This window comes from Falco biarmicus, unplaced genomic scaffold (assembly GCF_023638135.1).
Source record: "Falco biarmicus isolate bFalBia1 unplaced genomic scaffold, bFalBia1.pri scaffold_27, whole genome shotgun sequence".
Classification (NCBI taxonomy): domain Eukaryota; kingdom Metazoa; phylum Chordata; class Aves; order Falconiformes; family Falconidae; genus Falco; species Falco biarmicus.
This window is the reverse complement of record NW_026611833.1, coordinates 2,231,803-2,247,579: the sequence shown is the minus strand read 5'-3', so window position 1 is coordinate 2,247,579 and position 15,777 is coordinate 2,231,803. Positions and strand designations below refer to the sequence as shown.

Below are 15,777 nucleotides of genomic sequence, written 5' to 3'. Positions count from 1 at the left end.
GACTGGGATCTTTCTGTTCATAGACCGTTTCTAATTATCCTTTGTCTTAACTATTAGTAAACAATCCCTGAGGTGCCCTCAATTCAAAGGGTAGCTTAGTACATCTGATTTGCACTGTGTTGTGTGTGCATGCGTCGGTGTTGGCTGGATGACTCTTGACAGCAAACAGCATTTTGAGAAACTACCCATTTCTTCATATGGGTGGGTACTGTTTCTTGAATTAATTGGATTGCAGTCAGATGCACCTATTGCAGTTGTTTCACTTGAGAATTGTCATTCCAGGTTCACGTAGTTTGGCCTGTTGATGGTCAGCATCTGTGAGAGGTGTAAGAAACCCTCCTATATCCTAGCATCGTGCTTCAAAGCTTTTCTGTTTCTCAGCTTGGTATTCACGCCACAGTAATAATGAGGTGGTTTTGAGCCCTGCAAAATGATACTTAAATCGATTTTAAAACTTGTTAACGTTCGCTGCCGTCAGGGAATATTGATGATCTTTCACCAAGAGTGCTGTCCCTATTCTGTCCACGCTCTTGGCTTCAGCAGCTAGGTATGACAATGGGAACTATGGTTTCTGTCATGGCTGTGTGAAAACTTACTGGCTTCCATCTGTTTCAACTGTGCCTTCATAGGTGTTCCTTTACATTCATTAACGGTGTTTTTTCTCTGGGGTTAACAGGCAGGAAAGACTAATCAACTTTTCTTGTGCTCTCTGTTAGAATTTCTTTCTTAACGTAAATTACTAATATATAATTTCAGCCAGAAAGACTTGAGCTTGTTAGAGAAAATTTGCTTTTCATTTTCCCAGTTCTTGCTTACTCCGTAGCGGGCAAGATGGCTCAAATTGTTGCAAGTTTTCATAGCTTGTGCTCTTACTACCTTCGTAATGTTAAAGTAATTCTTCCATAATCAAAACGCACCCTTAGATGTTAACCGGGTTACCAATTAAAGTCATGGTTTTCCCGTTATCTTTATACCTTGTTCTTAGTCAGGAAAACCTCAAGTATCTGGGTCATGGGGCAAGGTTATTAAGGAGAACTTTGATTGGCTAAGTGTAAGACTATAGAAAATCATTCATACCGCTTCTTACCAGGAGAACAGTAAAGAACAGCAGCTGTTTGTCCATACCCGTTCCAAGTGTGTCAGTTTCCTTGGTAAGTCCTAAGTAAATACGCTGCTGCTGTTCCTGTTTCAGGAAGTGCTTAGACCATACTCCTGGTAGAAAGCAAAGTTTGCTATGCAGATCTACTGATGTCTTATGTTAAGGACTACGTTTTTTATTTATAACTTGATAAACCAGTTTTGTTGTTTTATGTGGATGCCTTCATTTGCTAAGTCAATGCTGCATCTGCGATCCCCACCTTTCATAGTCTAGAGGAAGGGCTGCTGCCTGTTGAACTCTAGGCAATGGAGATTTGCAGAAGTTACTCAAAGAAATAATGAAAGCTGCTTACTTCTAGGTAGAGTTCTTAAAGATGACTCTGCATTTTTATCTGTTTTTTTTAAAATGAGTTCAGATTAGTTCGGTCTGAAACTGAAAGCTAAGGCTGGGAATGTAGCTAATAGGAATGAAAATTCCCTTATGGAAAATACATTCCTCCCAGAGAAATTTAGTACTCTCAGAAGAATGGTAATTGGTAAGGATAGCAAAGTGTCACGTCTATTCCCCACCTCCAAGGTACTGTCCACGCAGTACCTAAATTTTTCTCATGAGAAAGGCTAGCGCTTTGAAACACTAAGTAGTAATGAGGGTTTATTGGAGTAACAGCTAGCAGGTCTACAAAATGGTTCATGAAACTTCAGCGTTTATAAGGAAATTATGTAAATTCGATGTCACGCGTTATTCAGTAGTTCTGATTATATGGAAGCGAATGCAACAGCTACAAGCAAGTTGTGAGATGTTTGAGAGTGATGAACGTTCAAGTTGAGCAGTCAGGTAAAGCCTATTCAAATGAAATGTGCGTTACTGCAGTACTCCAAACCCCCATTAGGATGATGAAGTGGAGCCCACGTCTCGTATGTGGGAACTGTATCTGTGGTAAGCGCTGGCTGAGGAGGCTTTAGGTGTAATGGTGGAGAGGTTGGTGTGATGTCATGACAAACGGGAGTAACTTCATCCTTGAATCTAGGTGTGGTATAGTAATGAACAGCAATGGAGACATGATTTCATGTCATTAATGAGACAGATGCTGCAATATTATGCTTAGTTCAGTTCTCAGAATCTTAAGTTCTTGGAAAACGGTATGTAACACAGAGAAGAGGCAGAAAAGTTGAGCTTGGGAAAGCAGGTTGTACAATGTAAGAGTTTCAAATCGGCGTCTTTCTAGTTTGTCTGAAAGTTAGTTGGTGTCATATTTTATAAATTGATTTTAACAGGAACTGACATTTATGCAAAAGACATGTGAAGAACCTATTGCTTAACACTAAAACCATTCACATTTTTAAAAAAGTGAAACTGAGGTCTCAGTGAAGGCAGTTAGCCACTGGAACAACTTCTAAAAGAAGTAGAACATCTGTCCCCTTTGCTTTTGCATCAAAACTGGATTCATTTCTAGGTGGTGTATTCAGGTCTAAATTAAGCCTAAGTTACAGGTCTCTGAACTACAGCGCAGAGAAACCCTCCACAGACCGCATTCTCAAACGAGAAATAAATGCACGTATGATTTTGTTACATATACAAACACATAACATTAGGCATTATATGTTGGTGATGTGGTAATGTGATGGCTATTTAACAATGATCCTTCCTCATCAGGAGAAACAGGATTTCCCTTGTTTGGAGATAGACACAGCTTTGAGGTCGACCCATTTCCTCAGCCAGCTTACATTTTTCTGGACTCTTCCACTTCAGCCATGGCAATTAAACTAAAAAGTAAGCATCATGTCTTTCCCTTTTCACATACACAAGTACAGTTTTTAAAAAACACGGAAACAACCAAAGCAAAGCCAGATACCGTTAATGATATTCACAGAGGAGGAATGTCTCACTTAGTCCTCAGAGCAGACTTTAGGCGACAGAAACAGCCAACAATCGCTACCAGTATTTATCCTAGCTAGTGCTAGCCAAGGGGGAACGCCACATTCTGTAAGAGTATCTGGTGATACCAAGGGCCTGCTAAATGGCTTTTTTGCTTCCTCCTTTCTGGATGAAATTCAGTCACCATAATTCAGGAAAACCTGCTCAGCTGTTTTTCTTTCTCAGCATTTGTTGTTATTGACTCCATTGCTACAATAAACTTTGCAGCTTCTGTTAGATAGCTTGGCTGCAGTACCCCCTTCTTGGTCGCCAGTGGCAGCAGGTCCCCACCAGCCCCGTGCTGAGCACTGGCCGGGCGAGCGCTGGGCGGGATCTCGGCCCAGTTGACGCCCCGGCCGCCGGGAACGCTCGCTGCGGCTGCGGGGTGCCCTGCGCTCTGCCCTCTGCCCACTCGCAGCCCAGCCACTATTACCCGTTGCCTCCGGACTCAAAAGCACCCGCGTGGCTCGAGCGGCTAAATCCTTTGCATCTGGCAGCTTTACAGTCGGGTGGCTCTTTCTGTCCGCGCCCCCGGCCCACCAGGAGGGAGCAGCAGCAGCGTGGGGAACCCACGGCACAAGGTGCAGGGGGGGGCAGTGGGCGGTGAGGTCCTACGGATAAGCCCCAGCGATTGCTGTTGTTCCGGGAGACATTTAAATAGATGCGGGTACCGCTGGGTTTGCTTTAGTCACAACTCGGAGCCGGGCTGCCCCCCCAGCGAGTGGCAGAGAGCAAAGGGATACAGCACGGCTTAGATATGCTTCTCAAACCGTTAGTCAACGTCTGAAGTTTTTAGGAGTTTCCTTTGGTCCTGTCAGTTCTGCAAATCCATCACCTGACTGTCCCAGGTGATTCATCTCCTCAGTTCCAGGCTGCTCCTCAGATCTTGATCTTCTTTCTGCCTGCTTTAACTCACACACTCCTTCAAGCACACTTAGTCTTTGAACAAGCAATTACTATTCTCGTAGACAAATTTTTCCAAGAACAGGTACCTGAGTTTGAGAGCACCCGTGTACACAACTCGATCATCTGTTGTTTCTCTGTTCTCCCACTGACGTAACTGGGCTGGGCTTTAAACCAGCCTTGGATTATGGCTACGCTAGGAACGAGGCCTGGTTCTGCCACTTAGCTGCTTCAGCACTTTACATTTCTGAATTCAAAATACTTTTTCTTTAACCGACACCACAGAACAAAATGCTAAACCTCCAGGTTTTACAACAAACAAAAAAACCCCAAACCCTAAACAGTGCCTCTGAACCGTTTCCCTTTCCATGCAACGGGTGGAAACTTCCTCAGTAAATGACAAGTGTCCATGACCACCCAAGTGACCTGTGCTTACTGAGCAGGAAAGCAAACAATAGCTTTTCAGCTCGCACATGTATCCAAATATATACCCAAAGAAACTCTGTCAGCGTCACTTGCAGAGAGCTCTGCCATCTTACAGCCTTACCTGTAGTGAGTGCCCCTCTAGGGAACTGCAGAGCTGTGGACTCTCAGATGTACTGGAGCACATCTCTTGCCTGCCTGAAACGTTCAGGAGGCTCTCGGATATCCAGGCAGCAGCAGAAAGCGTTCTGATTTTACGGCAAGGCTGACCACACTTGCGAGTTTTCTTCTGCGTGCTCGCACCAGGAAGCCAAACCAGAACAGCTGCACACACAGCAGAGCAGTTGCTCAGCACACCTACACCAACAGAGCTCTCCTAAAGCACACCTGGAGCCATTCATACCCCAAGTCAACATCTACAGCGGAACCTGGCCACAAGCTTTGACACGATGTCATTTTGGGGTCAAACTGACGCACACCAAACAATTAGTAAAACGCACCTCCTTCTCTGCCGCGTCAGGTATCGTGCTCCTTCAGTTGAGCTGTAACTGTTACATTATTTCCCAAATGCAAAGCCAAACAGAGAAAATAGAACCACAGCCTGCTCCTTAAAAAGCAACTCTGCACAGGCAACCGTTCATTGTGTGTGACCCAGGGAAGACGTGACCGCGGCCCTTCAAACTTTCGGGATGCCTAGGCGGGACCAAACGGTGCTTGCGAACACAGAACATGCCTGCTCGTTAAGACAGGCTGGTCAAGTTTACCACCAAAACTCTACATCACCATTTGCCAACCCTGTCCAGCTTTGGGTAGCCAGAGCTGCACTCAGATCACTCGAAAGCGTCTCCCAGTAGCGGCCAGCACTAAGCTCAGAACTGTACCTCCCTGGCGCCTACATGGGGGAAAACTCAGACTGTGCCCCCTTCTCCTTAAGGTGCCTTAGAGCCTGTGACAGGAATTTCATCCACTGCTTGGAAAAGCTCCAAGGTTGCAGCTTAAGGGAACCAGAGTTCCCTGGGTCTCAGAGTCATTCCAGAGCTAAAGTGGTGACAGACATCAGCTCTAGGTCAGATGATACATGCCAGCACTCACCACTGACCCAGGGCGGCAACCTGCTCCCATCCGCTACCTCCTGACCTAGGAAGCCCCTTAGGGAATTACAGCAGCAGTTCGCCAATGGAAAAGCCACAACGGCATGACGCAGTGACTCAAAGATCTAAAATGGACCCCTTGCGCCCACAGAAACCGGTGCTAAAAACACAACAGGTGAGCGAGAGAACATTAACTGCCATGGCTGATACTAGAGCAAACCTCACTGGGCACTTAAGGAGAACAGCAAAACCAGAACAGTAGCAAAAGCCTGCATGCCCGGGACTGTAATAAAAGAAGACACCCTGCCTGGAGATTGTTACGAGCACAAGTAATACACGTCCTCTTCAGTTGCGATCCGAGTTAATTTCTTAAGGCTGGACAAGATACATGAGAGCTTACGGGCATGTTTTGTGAAGGAACACTGAGAATAGAATGCTGAAGCTTGAGCAAGTTTTGGAGCAGCTTCTGTTCATCTGTGTAGAACTGCAGAAACCCCACTCCTCTCTCAGACTCTTTCTGAAAAATTCTTATGAAGTAGGAATTTGAACTGCAACTAACATTCTTGATCTGTTGCTGTAGAGCAATGTGAAAGTTTATATATAAAGTTCTGATTTGGATAGCTACTTAGGAAAAATAGCATATTTCCATATTGCAATGTTTAACTTTGTTTTTTCTCCATCTACTCATAAATATTCTTTACTACTGGTATTATAATTGCTTTATTGTAACTAAACCAACCAAACAGCAAATAAGGTTTTCGATTTCACTTGTGAAACTCCTGAATTCATGAAGCTGCGGTCTGCTTTCCTCCAAAGACAAACAGGCTTGAAACAGTAATTCATGTCCTGTAGTAACTCTGCTTTACGCTTTTCATATGCTGCCTGCAGGCACAGCGAACAGGAATAAAAATGGGAACACAACACCAACAGATCTTGTTCTGTTCTCTGTATCTATGCTTTTAGCTCCCACACTCTGATTATTTGTTAGAGCTCCTACAGCTCTGGGAAATGACAGACTCACAAATATGCTGAAAACAGCAGCCCTCCTCCCTTCAGGGTCTCGTTCTCAGGGCGAACGGAAGAATTGCAGAACCAGCGTGCCGTTCCCTTCCCACCTCAGAGACTGAGATCAGTGGCCCATGGAAAATTTCATACCAAGGAGGTCACAGGCCGGAGTTACTAGGAAGTCGAATGACAACAGTGGATGAAGATACATAATTTTGTCAACTAACTTCCGACATTCTATTAGTATATTGTATCGCTGTCCTCTATATCACTTTGTTTCTTACAGCAAAGAAGGAAAGATCCTTCCTATAAAAGCAAAGTGATTCTATATCCTGCATTGCCTTTTCCCCTCTTAGTAACCAGCGGGCATGAAAGTTCTCCAAGTAAGTTCCTTTCTGCAAATGAGGGAAATGTTCCATCACCTCCCATACCAACTGGAAACTGGATGGGCATCGAGAATGCAGAAAACAGCTAGTGTTCTGCATATACTTAATACTGAACCTATCGTTATCTTCTCAAAATGGAAGTTTCCAAGGAAACAAGAAGAAAAGAGGATATGAGAAATGTAAATGTGAAAGAGCAAAAAAGGAAAGAAGTGGTATTATTTTTTTAATTTACATATACACGTACACTTATTAAATTGCAATTATGATCCATAGGCTTATCATTTCATTCATTTATTGACAGTAATAGCTACTTGGATTGCCAAGATCAAGCTTCAGTCGTGCTAACAACTGCATATTCACAAAGGAATTCCTGTTCCACAAGATGTATTCTCTAAATAAATCAATTTAAATAAATCTCCTTCTACGACAAGGTGACCCACCCAGTGGACAAGGGAAATGCTGTGGGTGGTGTCTACCTGGACACTGACACCGTCTCCCACAGCATCTCCCGGAGAACCTGGCTGCTCCTGGCCGGGCCGGGCGCTCTGCGCGGGGTTAGGAGCTGCCTGGAGCGAGCCCAGAGCGCGGTGGGGAATGGAGCTACATCCCGCTGGCGCCGGGCACAGCGGGTGTCCCCAGGGCTTGGTGGCGGGGCCAGTCCTGTTCAACATCTTCACCGAGGGCGCAGACGAGGGGATGGAGCGCACCCTCCGTCAGTTGGCAGAGGACACCAAGCTGGGCAGGAGCGTCGATCTGCCGGGGGGGCAGGGGGCTCTGCAGGGGGCTGGGCAGGCCAGGCCGAGGGGCTGAGGCCACTTGGATGGGGTTCAACAGGGCTCTGTGCCGGGCCCTGCCCTGGGTCACACCAGCCCCAGGCAGCTGCAGGCGGGGGGCAGGGGCTGGGTTGCTGCTGGTGGGAAAGGGCCTGGAGGGGTGGTCAGTGGCCGGCTGGGCACGAGCCCCCAGTGTGCCCAGGTGGCCAAGACGGCCAGCAGCAGCCTGGCCTGTATCAGAAACAGTGTGGCCAGCAGGACCAGGGCAGTGACCGTCCTCCTATACCCGGCACTGGTGGGGCCGCACCTGGAATGCCACGTTCAGCTTGCGGCCCCTCACTGCAAGAGAGACACCGAGGGGCTGGAGCGTGTCCGGAGACAAGTCGGGGGCTGGGGAAGGGGCTGGGGCACAAGGCTGACGGGGAGCATCTGAGGGCACTGGGGGGGTTGAGGCTGGGGGGGTGCTCAGGGGGGACCTTCTCACTCCCTACAGCTGCCTGACAGAGGCTGTAGGCAGGGGGGGTTGCTCTTTTCTCCCAGGTAACAAGCAACAGGACAAGAGCAAATGGCCTCAAGCTGCACTAGGGGAAGTTTAGATTGGATATTCGGAGACGTTTCTTCACTGAAAGGCTGCCCAAGCATTGGAACGGGCTGCCCAGGGAGGTGGTAGAACCACCATCCCTGGAGGCGTTTAGAAAACACATAGATGCTGCGCTTAAGCGACATGGTTAGTGGTGGGCTTGGCAGTGCTGGGTTAATGGCTGGGCTTGATGATCTCAAAGGTCTTTTCCAGCCTACATGATTCCATGATTCTAAACAGACAATATAGACAATAAGAAGCACCAGCCCCATATTGACCTAACTGAAAAAGAGCATGATAATAAAATCAAATACATTGTTAAAATCATAGACAAAATCTGTACCAGTCAGGAACAGGACACAGATCTCCTTAGACTGTAGTTAACTGGCATAAAGACTGTGAGACAACCGCACGAACTGCAGGGTCCCTGCTTGAAAACGGCTTCCCCAGAAATTTACAGTGTACCTATAGCTTTATTGTTTATTGTGATAACATAGTGTATTTTCACGGAGGTGTCTGGTTTTGCACTTTCTTAAGAAAGTCTCCAAACTATTTCGACTAATTTTGTTTTTCTAATCACCCTTTGTTACGGCCTGTAAACAGATCCCTAGCTCCAAACATAATTTAAATATATTGGGCTGCAAGTTCAAAATAATAATAATAAAAAACCCCCACCAAAACCCCCCAAAACCCCAAAACTGTAAGGAAGGAAAATAGAATTTCAGATAGTCTTTACTTGCTACTAGACAAGGACTGTTCATCCAGCTTTGAGCAGAATAGTGGAGTAGATGGCCTACTGCAGTTCCTTCAAACCTGGGTTACCCTATAGTCTTACAAGATTCTTGGGTTTGGGTATGTTTTCAGAAGTCCCTTATGATTTAATTTACATGGAATATCTTATTACTGGCTTCCTTCAGACTGAGTGGAACGTCAATGGCTTTGTGACCTGCAAAATCACTCCCAATATATTGTTGGAAAGGATTTTAATCAGTTCTCTGGGATGTACATCTTCTTTTTCTCGGATGAAAGCCCATGATTAGGAAAAAAAAAAAAAAAAAAAAAAAAAGACATGGACCTGGAGGAATAAAGACTCAAAGTCTAAAACTCATAATAGAAGAATGAGAATTCTTAGCCTGTACAAACTGCTCTTCATGTGTGGCTCTCAAAGGACACGGCAATGAGAATTCTTTAACCACTGTGCATGAAGCCAAAAAACACCCACAACAAAACAGGTTTATTAATGTGCAGACTTCCCTCAAGCACTGCATTTTGATGCAGCATACACTGTATACAAAAAAGTTATTTAAGCTGTTATTAGCAGCAGAACATATATTAGTGCAATTGTGTATGACTTTACCTTATCAGGAAATGCATAACTAAAAGCAGCAAAAGCTATAGTTCAGATGGCTACTTAATTACTTGCTATGAATAGATCGATAAACAGCTTTGATTCTGATTTGTTTGAATATGTTAATTGAGCAATTTATCCCTGAGCAGGAGTGATTTTGCAAAATGCCATGATCCCCAAGAGACAAAAAGGTGCAAAAAGTTGAGTTGCTGCACTATTTTCTGAATTTTCTGTTCTCTCTGATGCAGTTTTATACAAAAGGGCTAGTCTGTTCTAAGTGGTTGATTGAACATCTGAAAGTTGTAACAGAAATGGTTCAACCTAGAAAAGCACCTGTGGTCAAGGCCACAAATGCTATCCTGACCCCAGGAAATCTATAGAGGTTTTACCACTGGCTTCAATACAACCAGGATTCCGTTTCCTGAGGAATACAAAAATGTAGATTTTTTTTTTTTTTCATTTGCTTGTGTGGGCACCATAATGGAAAAATTTATATAGAAAGCTCTGTGGTGGAAGAAGCCATATGAGCACTTGGAGCGGTGCTGTGAGATGAATAAGGTGTCATATTTAGCAAATAAGGGAATCCCCCGGGGTGGGGAAAAAAAAAAAAAAAAAAGAAACAGGTATGAAAAATTAGTTCCTTAGCTTAGAAGCTATAGACTGAAACCAAGAATACGTAGCTTAGAAAGAAAATGTATTGGCCTCTTCCCTATGAACACACAAGTCATTGCTGTACTATATGTACAGACTATTACAGGTGTTACGCAAACACTGCGGTGCAATTTTTTGTTACTGTCTAGCTTAAAATGCTTTGTTGTTTCTTTCTCTCACTTAAAGAAAAAAAAAAAAGAAAAAACAAAAAAAACCCCACAAACAACCCATCTCAGAATGTCTCCAGAAACCTACTTTCCAGCCCAAAAAGCTGGCTTAGAAGGAGTTTCTAAGACAATTTATCTTTCCATATAAAAGGTGAAAATGTGGCAAGGTATCTGCAAAATACACCCAACCATTTCTAAGAAGCTTAAAAATGCAAATATCTGGAACTGACTATTCCTTAAAGAAATCTTCAGTAGAGTTATTATTTGGTGTGCTGCTTAATTGGTCTCTTAAATCTAGAAGCTAGGGCAAACACCTGCAATTACAGTATTTATTTCTTTTATTATAATATAAATACATACTAACAAGTACAATTTGGTCCTGAAATAATAGTCTTATACATTTAGAGGAGAATCTAGAATCTAACCCTGTACTCCGTGCAAACGACCAGCTTTCTGTGAAAATCATCTCCAGCTCTGTCCCCAGGTGAATTCAACTTCTAAACACCTGCCAAAGATAGATCCATATACTACTCTTTTGAAACATATGCAAGAGGGGAGCTTGTATCCATCAGCAGAATCTATTCACAGTACTTCTGGTTTATTAACATGATTCAGGATCCTATGTGTTAAGGCCCAAGGAAGAAGAAATCATTTTCCACTTGCAGAGTCTCTGTGCTACGCTAAATTAAGCAAACTAATAGCAACAGAGACAAACCATGCGTTAGAAATAGTCCACAAACAGCAGGGAGGAGGGAGAGGAGTAACAAGCATTACAGTATCTCTTAACTAACGGAATGCTTATGGAAATAGGGATAAGGTGCACATGCATGCCAAATGAATCCTTATCTATAGCACCGTAAGAAAATATACCAAAATAAATCCATGAGGGACAGCAGTTTAAAATGTAAGACTGTAAGCATACAGCCATTAGTTTCATCTGAAATGCATTTTAATCGCTCCCATCCCAATGAACTCATTTCACATCCATGAAAATGTGTTGTGTGTTTCCACTTATAACCCAGTCTTCGATCAGTACCATTAAGGATTTATATAACATCAAATGCTATCATACACAATTAGAGCATAGAAGAAGTACTGGGTGCGTATTAAAAGAGCTTCTAAAACTGGATTCCATCTTTGGCATCCCTCTTGGCCTGTGTCCCTGCCGCTCCTCTCCGTGGCTCTGTGCCTTTCCTGTGCCAGGCTGCAAGGGAAGGCTTTTCCAGCTGAACCGAGGGATGCACCAGCCTGCTCCTGGCTACACATGTGCGTTGTCTTCATGCTTGTGAACACGTGCTTCAAAGCAGCTTCGGAAGAAAAAAGTAACCTTTCTGATTTGTGTCCTTGAAAGTGTTTACGGAGCCAAGAAACCCCTGGCATTTTAGGGAACTAACAGTCTCGTTGTTATTGAACTCAGGGTGAGAGCAAGGAATGGAATGGAATGGGAGTAGACTAGTTGTGTTGCAGGGTACCTACAACAGCCATCTCCTTGAACTGCCTGATGACTTCAGGGATGAGTAAAAGCAAAGCACGGTGTTATATAATGGTATTATATATTAATGGGCATTATCCAAATGCTTCTTAATCACTGAAAGGAATGGGGTAATGCCCACTTGGCCAGGAAGCCTGTTCAAGGGTTTAACCACCCTCTTTGTGTTGTCAGCGTAGCTTTGAGCCATTCCCAGGCATCCTGGCACTGGGCACCGGGGGGAACAGCTCAGCACCTCCTTCTCCATGTCCCTTCCTCGGGCAGCCGTAGAGATCACCCGTGTCACCCCACAGCTGCCTTCTCTCCAAACTAGACAAACGCAGAGTCCTCAGCCACGCCACAAAGGATGTGGGACATGCCTTCGAGCCCTACTTTGGGCACAACCAAGGACCTTAACAGCCTTCCTGAATGGGGGGGCCCTGCACACAGTGCTCAAGGTGAGGCCGCCCCAGCACTAAACGCAGCGGGATGATCACCCTTTGGACGGGCCGGTGACGCTGTGCTTGGTGCACCCCAGGTGGGGTTTGCCCCCGTGGCTGCCCGGGCACACTGCTGACTGCTGCTGAGCCTCCTGTCAGCCAGCACCCCCAGAGCCCTTCCCGCAGGGCTGCTCTCCCGCCACTCCTCTCCCAAGCTGTACCTGTGGCCGGCTTTACTCCCTCCCAGGTGCAGGATCCGGCATTTGGTCTTGTTATATGTCATGCCACTGACGGTTGCCCATTGCCCCCGTCTATCCAGAGCCCTCTGCAAATCCTGCATCCACGTCACTGACACAACTATTGAAGAGAACTGGCCCCAGAACTGAGCCCCGAGAAACACCGCTGGGGACTGGTCACCGGTCAGGTATTGCCCCGTGCACTACTAACTCCTTGAGCCATTCATCCAGCCTTTCACCCCATGCGCTGTGTACCTTGTTGTTGAGGGGGTTTGTGCCTTTTTTTCTCTTTCTTTTTCCTTTTTTCTTTTCCTTCTCCTCCTCCTCCTCCTCTCCTCCCCTCCATTCCCTTTCCCTTTCCTTGTCTTCTCCTGTCTTTTTATTGTGCTTCTTAACTAGTGGACAAGTCTATTGAAGAAGTACAACGAAACCTTTGGCCCATTGAATTAATTGGGGAATATTTGTGTGTTCACTGGTTTCTTTCGGCATGTAATCTTTATGTGTGCATGTTTGGAATTGTTCAGATAGTATAGAAGAAATAAATATACGTTGTCGTGCAAGTTTCAGAGCTGCATTTGGAAGTCTGCAAGCAGATGGATTTCTGTGGCTACACAGTATGCCATGAAGTCAGTAGTCTTCATAAGGTTTCGGTGTTTGGTTAATGGATTTCATCTTCTGTAGCGGATAATATTTGAAGTTAAACAATGAGGATAATTTGTCATAGTGTAGGAAATTCTAAAACTGAATATTGAAGTGTAAATAAATACATGTCTGTTGGGCAAGAAAAACTTCAGAGACCTCTTGGATGTCATTAGTTAATTTGGTCCATAGATAATTTAATGTTCTTGTGTTTACAGAGAACTCTAGAAATCAGAAGGTTGCCTGATTATAAAAGACGGTATCGTTTGTTTCTCTTGCTCAAGGAAGTCAACTTTCCATTTGTTAAATATGGGGAAAGCTAATAAAATAAATAGGAAACTTGTTAATATTTAGATAGTTTCCATTACAGTCAGTACTTCCACTTGAGACTTATATGTTTTATTCCGGATGTCATCTTTTTATATTATGATGGAGAAATCCTTTAAAGTGCTATGTCAAACGTAGTCAAACAGCTAAACGTCCAGCAAAGCTGCATGAAATGCAAGTGTACGTGCCTAGAGAAAAGATGATGTATGTGTAAAGAGTAGTCATGGAGGGAGGCCAAAGTGCAGGCCCAGACCAAATATGCTGGAGCATTTGGGGAAGCTTTTGCAGTAATCCACCTGATCACATGTGGGACCTTGCCTGATCCAGCGTAGTATTCTCTATAATCCCTAAATACCAGGCTGTCTCTTGTGAATTGAGGTGTTTCATTGCAAATAAAATTTCTCGTTGCTCTGGAAAGCAGTTAGCTGTTGTCATGGATGGCTTCTGTATGTACTTGAAACCTCAGCAGGACCAGAGATGGTGTAATGAATCTTTTCCCTGATAAGGATGGGACAAAACCACGTAGCCATTCAGTCCTCATGGAGCCAAGCTACAAAGCCCAACTATGCACAGTCACAATTGTTTTGGCTTCTCAGAAATAGTAATCTAAAAAATATCATCTCTGCATAATGAAATATATGTTGAATATATTAATAGGTAGTGTTTTCGTTCTGAGTATTATTGGAGTAGATGGGACAGCATTTATAAGCCTTCAATGAAAAGGAAAGCAATATTAGACATAGTAAAGCATCTTTATTTTCATGTATTCCACCCTCTTCTCCGAATTCTGTGGTCATTTCTGTGCATGATCTGACTTCTTTATGAATGCATAAAAAGAGTATGCAGGAAAAACAGGGTTATGGAAATACACCTTTCTCTGCTTTTCTTCCCGTGAATCCTATGCCTGCTGATGCTAGAAAGAATCTGTTGGATATCTGCTAGCAGGAAGCCACGGGGCAGCTGGTACAACACTGGGGTTTCTTGGAGTGTTGCTTCTGCACAGCACTGTTGGAGGTACATGACACTCCAGGTAGCACTTTCACAGGATGCAGACTGCAAGGGTAGTTGGAGTTTCTGAGAATGCTGATTTGTGTTTCCTTAACAGAACCACTTGTATAAAAGCACTCTGTCCCTTCAGGTGGAAGTAGTGTCCCCTGCAATGAGTTCGGGTGTGTTTAATGATGGTTGTGTAGCTCCTGAGATGAGAGGGAAAGAGGTCCCATCGTTTGGTTATGTGGAAGTGAAAAATTTCACATTCTGGAGAATGTGAATCTCTGGAGGTTGAAAGTTTCTTGTCAGTCTAGCATAATCTTTATTCCTCTTATCGTAGTTTTAATTTTTTCATTAAAAGAATCAAACTTGTGATCTTTAGTGTTCATATGTGGGACTTTTGTCTTAGGACCAAGCTATGCCTTTTTCTGTAATTTGGCATAATAAATTATGATTTCTCTCTTCTACCTTACGAGCTGACTGAGATAGAACCAGATGACAACATCCACACAAGGGAAAACTTTTAAACTGGCTTCATTAAAGATGCTTACTTTAACATGAAGTCTAATTAGCTTTTTCTTTTCTCATAATGTCATGTTTCAAACCACAGGTTTGCTAAAAAGCTATGTACAGAATGTGTTTTAAAACAACGAATGGGTTTTTTATGATAAATGAAATCACTGAAGTACCGTGATGTACTGTGGAGTTCTATGTTATGCTTCATTTGAGAGATTAGTAACAGAGAATCAAGACATCAAAAATTGTCTGTCACTCACAGTGTAACTAAACTGCATTCTTCTATCTTGTAGCATCTAACGGCAGTGGGGTTTGAACTTCCTAATGAACAAGTGCTGAAATGTCAAAACCACAAGAAACACGATATTACACTGAACTGCATATGATAGCGGTGTTTGCTATGTAGTTAGGCAATGCCTCAGGAAAACACGCTTAAGTTTACGTGGCAGTCTTCAAATGGATTCCTAAACGTAAGTGTGGCTGATGTGATTTGGGATAATGATGAAATTTTTACAAACTATCAGGAATGGTCGTTATAAGTTTGAACTGTAACTTCTCCAATCCAGAGACACCTTTTGAAAGCAAAATGAAAAAGAATATTGGTTAGGAATGCAATTGTCCAGATTTCTCTTTCCAAGTGTTCAGTTGCAAATGGCCAAAAAGCCAGTATCAAAGGGAAGCTATGTTCTTGAAAAAGAAGCAGGGTACTTAATGAAAACATGTCTTTTTTTTAATGCCTCACACCAATATTATTTTTTTCATTATGAAATAATTCGAAAGGCTACCTCAGTGCACTATATTCCTTTTCCTGTCCAAGGAGA

General features: G+C 43.8%; 1 non-coding gene across 1 annotated transcript; it reads right to left on the bottom strand.

Moving 5' to 3' along the window:
• Positions 1–5,354: 5,354 nt before the first annotated feature.
• LOC130143435 (small nucleolar RNA SNORD45) lies at positions 5,355–5,439 on the bottom strand. Its single transcript, XR_008819740.1, has one exon. It is a non-coding gene; the product is annotated as a small nucleolar RNA SNORD45 (small nucleolar RNA).
• Positions 5,440–15,777: the final 10,338 nt, after the last annotated feature.